We start from the raw sequence: 9,394 nt of genomic DNA, 5'->3' as shown, positions 1-9,394 counted from the left end.
ACACCGGAATTGGGTTCCTAACTTCCGGCGCGGTGGACCCTGGGAAATACAGTTCGGCCGGCGAGCTCCGGGAAAGCACAGTACTCTGCGGTTCAGGGACATTTGGTCACGCTACTTGGGCCAGCTCACCTGGGAGCTGTATCCGGTGGTTTCAGGGATTTTGCGAAAAGGCTCAGGCTTTAAAGTTCCCTGTCGTGTGCTCAAAAGATACTTCAGTTCTGTGCCTAACTGATTTTTCTCTCCTGTGGAGTGGACTATTGAGCTGAAATTTTAAAGTTCAGAGTAGAAAGTAAGATCAGATCGGGATGGACGCTTTGCCTGAGACCCACTGAGTGGGGTTCTACCTCTCTGTGCTCTGGCAGGGGTTATGGTAAATTTGAAAACACTGAATTAAAGAATTGGTTGTGTAAAGGTCCATGATTCGCTGAAGAAAGACACCCCAGGCTCAAATAGTATGTAAATACAAAGAGTACTTAATTCTGCAGAAGTGCAGCATAGTGGGGACTTCCATTACAATGATAGAAAGACCCCGAAGTGAGCTGGCAGGCCCAATTTAAAGTACATTAGGGGAGTTCCGGAGTAGGTGGGCTTTGTCTTACTCTGTCAGATAATTGCCCTCCATTTTCTCCACAGGCGCCGTGTGGAGCTGAATACATAACTAGAGAGATTAATGTCCACCATAAATGTTTCCTTATAGTTTTCCTTAGCTACAATAACTTGAATTCCTGCTGGGGTTCTGCAGGCCACACCCCCAGTCTCAGCTCTCAGCTCTTTCTGCCTTTGTCTCCTGCTCTGTGTGTGCATAGCTTCATCCCCCTCACACAAAGATGCATCTGTGTTTCTTTTCAAATATTCTTCCCTCCTGCGTCTTAAAGGTGACAGTAGCCATGTGTTGAGAAGTCCCTCCATTCCCTTCCCCCTTCCTGATGGATCCTCACTTCACACCCACCCTCTTCTAGATCTATACTGTGAGTGAGCCGCCCCTCTCCACGCTGAACACTGATTTCCATATTTCTGTGATGCTCTTGCGTGGGGGTTTGTTGTTGCTGCTTGGTTTCTGCTTTTGTTTGGTTGGGCTTCGTTTTCTGTTTTGCTTTGTTTTTTGTTTGTTTGGTTATATTTGAGACAAGTTTTACTCTGTGGCCTTGGCTGTCCTAAACCTTTCTCTGTAGATCAAGCTGGCCTTGAACTTAGATCTGCCCGATTCTGCCTTCCAAGTGCTGGAATTAAGGTGTGCACCACCACCTGGCTGGATGTTATGTTTTGAATTAATGTTACACCTTGTGGTGCTTTGAGTAAAAATCACCCCCATAGACTCATGTGGAGTGACATTATTGGGGATGTGTCCTGAGTGGAGTATGGGTGGCTTTGTGGGAGGAAGTGTGTCACAGGGGGCGAACTGGGAAGTTTCAGGAGCTCAAGCAAGGCCCAGTGTTTCTCTGTCTTCCTAGTGCCTTGGGTCCAGATGTACAACTTTCAACTACCTCTCCAGCCCCTTGACTGCCTGAATCCTGCCATGCTTCCCACCATAATAATGAACTAAACTCCTAACTGTAAGGCAGCCTCAGTTAAATGTTTTCCATTATAAGACTTGCTGTGGTCATGGTGTCTCTTCACAGCAGTATAAAACCCTAAGTAAGACAGACCTCAATCTAATGACTTGTAAGTATGTCTGTAGTAATCAATGAGCTTGGGTTGCTGCCTTTCATCCCCATCCATGCTGAAATCTCTTTAAATCCTATGAGGTTCTGGATGGTCTGTGACAGTGCCATTTACTGAGGGAGAGCTGTTCAATCCCTACTTCATCTTTTCTTCTAGTTTTCACGTGTAGTGAGCCTGTTCGCATGTATGTGGGAAGTGGTGTACATGAAGATACACACAAGCAAATAAGGCGTCATGACCAATAAGACAGAAACAAAAATGTCAAAGCAACACAGAATGAAGAAAACGTCCACAAAAAAATACCACTGAGTTTATTTTTGCATTAGCCAACGACTCCTGGGCATGTGGCCTATCCTGAGGTTTGGTTGAGATGCCCTGTGAGACTGCATTGGAGAAAACTGTATTCTATGTAAGTTCTTACTTTACACAATAAAAGAGCAATCTGTTTAGCTGGGTATGGAAGAACCTGCAATCCCAGCATCCCAGAGCTGGAAAGATTGAGGCAAGAGACCCAGGAGTTCGAGATCAGCCTGAGCTGCAGGATGAGACCTGTCTTAAAAAACAATCAAGCAAGCAAGCGATATAGAGAGTTAGAAAGAGGAAGATAGATAGATAAGTGGGGCTGAAGAGATGGCTCAGCATTTAAGAGTGGGCACTGCTCATACAGAGGATCCCAGGTAGTCCAGGTAGGGGGGAACAGGGTCCAATAGCAAGGAGCAGAGACCCCTGCTCAACTTGTTAGGGGACCCACATAAAGACCAAGCTGCACATTTGCAACAAACATCTAGGAGACCTAAATTCAGCTCTATCATCTTCTCTGGCTGGTGGCCCAGGCTCTGTGAGCCCCCATGGTCCCGGGTTAGTTGACTCTGTAGGTTTTTTGTGGGTCGTTGACACCTCCAGCTTGCCCCCAAGCTCTGTCTGTTGTTTGGCTGTGGGTCTCTGCATCTGCTTCCATCTGCTGCTAGATGACGCTTCTGAGGAGATAGTTATGCTAGGTTCCTGTCTCCAAGAATAGTAGAGTATCATTAATGCTCTCAGGGGTTGGCTTCCTCTCATGGGATGGATGTCAAGTTGGGGTAGTCACTAGTTGGTTGTTCACTCAGTCTTTCTTCCATCTTTATTCCTGCACATCTTGTCCGCAAGACAAATTTTGGGCTGAAGGTTTTGTTGGTGGATTGATGTCACCCTCCCTCTTCTAGAATTCTCTATATCCCACTCTGGTAGGAATCTCAGCTAGGATCATTCCAGGAAACACCCCATATCCTCTCCTATGTCAGGCCTCTGGCTAGTTCTAGAGATGCCCCCAAATGTTCCCATTCTCACTCCTAGTCCTCTCTTACCCCCTTTCCTGACACCTGATCACCATTCCTGTTCCCCTCTTTGCTCTCTCTTCTACCAGGTTGCCTCTCTCCATCTACCTCTGAAGACTATTTAGTTTCCCCTTCTGAGTGAGTTTCTCACACTCTCCCTTGAGACCTCATTACTCAGTTGCTTTGGGTCTGTGGATTGTAGCATGGTTGTCCTGCACTTTATGGCTAATGTCCACTTATAATTGAGTATATACTATGCATGTCTGTCTGGATCTGGGTTAACTCACTCAGGATAATATTCTCAAGTTCCATCCATTTGCCTGCAAATTTTATTTATTTATTTATTTATTTGTTTATTTATTTATTTTTGGTTTTCTGAGGCAGGGTTTCTCTGTGTAGCCCTGGCTGTCCTGGAACTCACTCTGTAGACCAGGCTGGCCTCGAACTCAGAAATCCGCCTGCCTCTGCCTCCCAAGTGCTGGGATTAAAGGCATGTGCCACCACTGCCCGGCCCTGCAAAATTTATAATGTCTTTGTTTCTAATAGCTGAATATTATTCCATTGTGTAGACATACCATATTTTCTTTATCCATCCTTCAGTTGAAAGACATTTACGTTGTTTCCAGCTTCTGACTATTATAAAGCTGCTATGAACATATGCTTGGGCCGTGACATTTTTTGGCAAACGGGGGAATGGTACCCTACCAAGGGATCCCCCAGAAATATCCTTCATCATGCACTCTTTATTTTAAATTTTTTAACTTTGGATTCTGAAGGAAAACCTGCTGCAGATAGATTCTGGCATCCTGATACCAAAAAGAATTTTGCAACAGTCCTCTGGAAAGACCCATTAACTGGAACCTGGAATGGGCCAGATCCAGTGCTTATCTGGGGAAGAGGTTCTGTTTGCATATATTCCCAAACTGCAGATGTCCCACATGGGCACCAAAAAAATGTTGGGAACCGCACTAGCCCTACATTTGGGTGGCCAAAAATGTTGCGGCCTAGGCTGCCCCACTTTGGGCAGCCTAAAATGTTGAGGCCCTCTCCACTCTGAGCTTGGCAGCCACTGTATCCCGGCTCAAGATACCGCTCCGGTCCGCAGGTCGGGGTTCATCAAGAGACAGAATGAGGACGGACTCGAAGAATGGAGACCAGACAGAGTGTGTTTCGATCCCATTTATTCTTCAGTCTTTCTTCTTAGTCCAAGTCCCAAGTCTTGAGTTCCTAGTGCCTCAAAGTTCTAAGTTACTTCTTCCAAGTTCTCTCCCAAGTGCCTGCTTCTCTGTCTTCTCTGATCTCTGTCTGATTCTCTCTCCTGTCTGAATCTCTGTTACTCCAAATTGTTCTGTCTAGAGCCAAGTGTCTTCTACCTAATGTCAAGTAATCTGTTACTTTCTCTGTCTGCCTCTACCTTTTATATGTCTCACTTCTAAGCCATGCCTCTAAGTCACACCTTTAATCATGCATGCCCTTAGGTCTTGTCTCTAAATCTGATCTCTAGGTCACACTCTTAAATCACACACCTTTAATCTCACACACCTTTAATCTCACACATCCAAGGTATCTAAACCAAGATTATCGGAGTGTGCTCAGCTGTTGTAGGCTATTGTAATCCAAGTCTCATGTCAAAGGTATATGGCTCAAGATGGCTGCAAAGCTGATAGCCGCTTTCTGCTAAAAGTTGGCCCCCAACAAACATAGTTGAGCAAGTGTCCTTGTGGTATGGAGGAGTATCTTTGGGAATTTGCCCAGGAGTGGTATAACTGCTTCTTTTCTTTTTTAAAAGATCGATCTATCTATCTATCTATCTATCTATCTATCTATCTATCTATCTATCTATCTATCGTCTATCTATTTAGTGGATATGAGTACACTGTAGCTGTCTTCAGACACACCAGAAGAGGGCATCAGATCCTATTACAGATTGGTTGTTGAGTCACCATGTGATTTCTGGGAACTAAATTTGATCTTATCCACTGAGCCATCTCTCCAGCCCTGATGATGTAGAACTATTCCCAGGTTTCTGAAAAAATGCCAGCTTGTTTCCAAAGTGGTTATACAAGTTTGCACTCCCAACAGCAATGGAAGACCGTTCCCCTTGCTCCTCACCAGATGTGCTGTCACTTGAGTTTTGTATCTTAGCCATTCTGACAGGTTTAAGGTGGAATCTCAGGGTTGTTTTGATTTGCATTTCCCTGATGACTAAGGAAGTTGAACATTTCTTTAAGTTGTTCTTGGCCATTTGAGATTCTTCCATTGAGAATTCTATATTTAGCTCTGTACGCCATTTTTTAATTAGGTTATTTGGTTTGTTGGTGTCTAACTACTCAAGTTCTTTATGTGTTTTGGATATTAGCACTCTGTTGCATGTAGGGTTGGTGAAAATCCTTTCCCAATCTGTAGGCTGCCATTTTGTCCTCTTTACAGTGTCCTTTGTCTTACAGAAGCTTTTCAGTTTCATTTACCAATTATTGATTTAGAGCCTGAGCCATTGATGGTACAGGAAGTTGTCTCCTGTACCAATGCGTTCAAGGCTATTCCCCACTTTTTCTTCCATTACATTTAGTCTAACCAGTTTTATGTTGAGGCCTTTGATCCACTTGGGATTGATTTGTGGAGGGTGATAAATATGGATACTTTGCATTCTTCTACATGCACATCTCCAGTTACACCAGCACCATTTGTTGAAGATGGTTTCTTTTTTTTTTTTTTTTTTTTTTTTTTTTTCCATTGCATGGTTTTGCCTCCTTTGTCAAAAATCAAGTGTCCATTGGTGTGTGGGTTTATTTCAGGGTCTTCAATTTCATTTCATTGATCAACTTGTCTGTTTCTATACAGATACAATGCAGGTTTTATTATTATTGCTGGTAGTACAGCTTGAGATCAGAGATGATAACACCTCCAGTTCTTTTATTTTTCAGGATTGTTTTGGCTATCCTGGGTATTTTGTTTTTCCATAAGAAGTTGAAATTCGCTTTCAGATCTGTAAAAAATTGTGTTGGAATTTTTACAGAAATGACATTGAATCCATAGATTGCTTTTGGTAAGATGGCCATTTTCACTATGTTAATTCTACTGATCCATGAGTTTGGGAGATCTTTCCATCTTCTGATATCTTCCTAAATTTCTGTCTTCAGATACTTGAAGTTTTTATCATATATGTCTTTCCCTTGTTTGGTTAGAGTTATGCCAAGATATTTTACACTGTTTGCAGCTATTTGCAAAGGGTATTGTTTCTCTAATTTCTTTCTCAGCCCGTTTATCATTTGTATAAATGAGGGCTGCTGATTTTTTTTAAGTTAATTTTGTATCCAGCCACTTTTTTAATAGTGCTTATCAACAGTCAGGTTTCTCTGGTCAAATTTTTGGCATTGTTTATGTATACCAACATATCACCTGTAAATAAAGATACTTTGACTTCTTCCTTTCCAATATATATCCCCTTGATTTCCTTTAGTTGCCTTATTGCTTTAGTGAGAACTTCAAGTACTATATTGAATAGCTAGGGAAAGAGTGGGCACCATTGTCTTGTCCCTGATTTTAATGGAATTGTTTAAATTCCTTTCCATTTAATTTGATGTTGGCTATTGGCTTGCTGTATATTGCTTTTATTATATGTAAGTGTTTTAAGTGATTTTATCAAAGGCTTTTTCAGCATCTAATGAGATTATCATATAATTTTCTTTTCTTTCAGTTTGTTTATATGGTGGATTACATTGATAGATTTTCATATATTGAACTATCCCCTGCATTCCTGGGACAAAGCATACTTGATCATTGTGGATGATACTTTTGATGTGTTCTTAGATTTGGTTTGTGTATTTATTGAGTATTTTTGAATTAGTGTTCATAAGAGAAATTGTTCTGAGGTTCTCTTATTTTATTGAGCCTTTGCATGACTGAGGTATCTGGGTAACTACAGCCTCATAGAATGAGTTTGGCAATGTTCCTTCTATTTCTATTTTGTGGAATAGTTTAAAGAATATTGGTATTAGCTCTTATTTGAATTGCAAATAGATTTCTGCACTAAAAGCATATGGCCAAAGACAAAACAAGGCCAAGCAAGAGGGATTCAAACCAGCAGGGACATCTGGGGTAGCTCTTGGCTATGCCTCTCTCAACAAAGTGAAGATGAGCAAAAAACGCAAGACCAACAACCAGCTCTATAAGCAAGCCTAGCCCAGTCTCCTTCACTGTGTGTCCATCCCTTCAAACATCACGTATCCTCCATGGGTCTTGCCTCAGCACGTGTGTCTGTCTCAGATGACATCACTCTGCCAATCAGCCTGAGTCTGAGGAAGCAACAAGAATTTCTCTCTATGGAGTCCTGACAAGTGGAGCTCAACTATGCAATGTAAGGCAGGCCAGTACATCTGTGTGTTAGGGGAGAATCCTTCATCACGTGTCCTTTCACATGATGTGAATATCCTTTCTCCTGTGTCTGCTTCAGTAAAATGTTCCTTCATGAGTCTGCCTTAACCTTTCACCTGTGTTCACTTTGATGACACGTTCCTTCATGTGTTTGCCCCAGAAAAACATCATCCAACACAACTTTCCAAAGAACCCTAAAGTTTCCACTTCACTCTAATGTTAATTTGGGATGTCCAGTCATAATGAATTTTGTCCCTCAATGGGCTGACAGTCTAGCTATTTCCTATCCCTATGTAGTAAGGGGATCAAGGATCTAAGCGTAGTTAGCAGTCCTGTCTGATTACTGACTGCAAATAAATGTTTTAAGTAGTGGAAGAACGCCGGGCGGTGGTAGCGCTCACCTTTAATCCCAGCACTTGGGAGGCAGAGGCAGGTGGATTTCTGAGTTCGAGGCCAGCCTGGTCTACAGAGTGAATTCCAGGACAGCCAGGACTACACAGAGAAACCCTGTCTCAAAAAACAAAACAAAACAAAACAAAACAAGTAGTGGAAGAACATTCCCAAGAGTGGGAAAGAGGGATGAGGATCCCTTAAGCGTCCTCAAAAGTGGGAGGCAGGTCTCTGGATCCAAGTGTATTAGGTGAAATAGTTTCCTTAGGGCAGATGGTTGGTTGGTGCTTTGGTATGGGTAAGATAACTTCATAAGGATCCAAAGGTCTGGGGACCAAGAAGAGGGGGCAATTTATTCTGGAAAGTAAATCTATTTCGAGGGTCCCTTCCTGTGGCATAGAGCCTGAGTACCCAGATTTTCTGTTTCCCACAGCCAGATTTATTTTTTATGTTCTTGGAAGTGGAGTACAATATGTTGAAGAACAAGCCGAATAACCTCTAAGAGGGCCAAGATTTTGTTTTTAATGTTTTTTTCCCTAGCACTGAGAAGCCCTCTTTCTCTATATATATTGTGAATGTGCATGGTTAGGAAAGGCATAGCCGCTGTCTGTCTATGGGGTAGCAGACTTCCTTTTCCCCACATGAAAGACTGGGTCAGATCAATTAGCTCTGCTCTCTGGGCTGAGGTACCTGGTCCTAAGGCTTGGGCTCTCATCATTTCAGTTACAATAACTATTGAAGGCCTCACATACTTGGTAACATCTTTAATGAAACTGCTACCACCCATGTAGAGCACTGCATCAAGACAGGGGGATATCATCTTGAGATAGTCATGGATGAGCACTCTGTAGGTCCTCATCAGACAAGAGGGTAGCAGGATTGATGCAAGTGGGTTTTTCAAATCGGACACAAGGCTCCAAGCATAGGGCTTGGTATTGGGTCACACAGGCATAGACAGCCAGCATTCTGGTGTTCCTCAGAAGAAGGAACCAGTTGGAGTGCTGTAAGGATAAGATAATGACCGAGTTAACTTTTTTCTCATTATTCTTAGACTAATAGTTCCCACCAGAGTGCTTAGACAGGTGGGTCATCTGGTTGCTACAGAGTCTAGTTGTTTGGACAGGTATGTCATAAGCCCCAGATTTTGAGATAAAAGCCTCTTTGTATTTTGTTTCACAAACAGATGAAAAGGTTTTGAGATGTCTGGAAGTGCTAGGACTGGACCTCAAGTCAGCTGTTTCTAAAGCTTCAAATGCCTTTTGCTAAGCTCAGTACAGATTAGGTACTCAGTTTCCTATTTATTCTGGTGTATAAAAGTGTTACTATTTCGACAAACTCTAGTATTCTGAGTCAGAAATACATACAGGAACCTGGAAACTCTCAAAGCTGTCTCTTGGTGTATGGTGTTGGGATCTGAAGAGTGGTACCAACCCCACTATAGGACAGGCTCCTTTTGCCTCCGCTTACCAGATAGCCCCTGATGTACAGTGTAGATCTTCCTAAGCCAACATTGTATAGCTCAAGTTTTATAAGTATTGCAGTAATGCAGGAGTTCCTCAGTGGCCATTTATAATATGTTTGTTTTAGAGGCTAGGAGATGTGTGTATGTGCGTGTGTAGAAATCATACACAAATACACACATACACACACAAACA

Source organism: Arvicanthis niloticus, chromosome 1, assembly GCF_011762505.2.
Source record: "Arvicanthis niloticus isolate mArvNil1 chromosome 1, mArvNil1.pat.X, whole genome shotgun sequence".
Taxonomy (NCBI): domain Eukaryota; kingdom Metazoa; phylum Chordata; class Mammalia; order Rodentia; family Muridae; genus Arvicanthis; species Arvicanthis niloticus.
Note: the sequence above shows the minus strand (reverse complement) of the source record.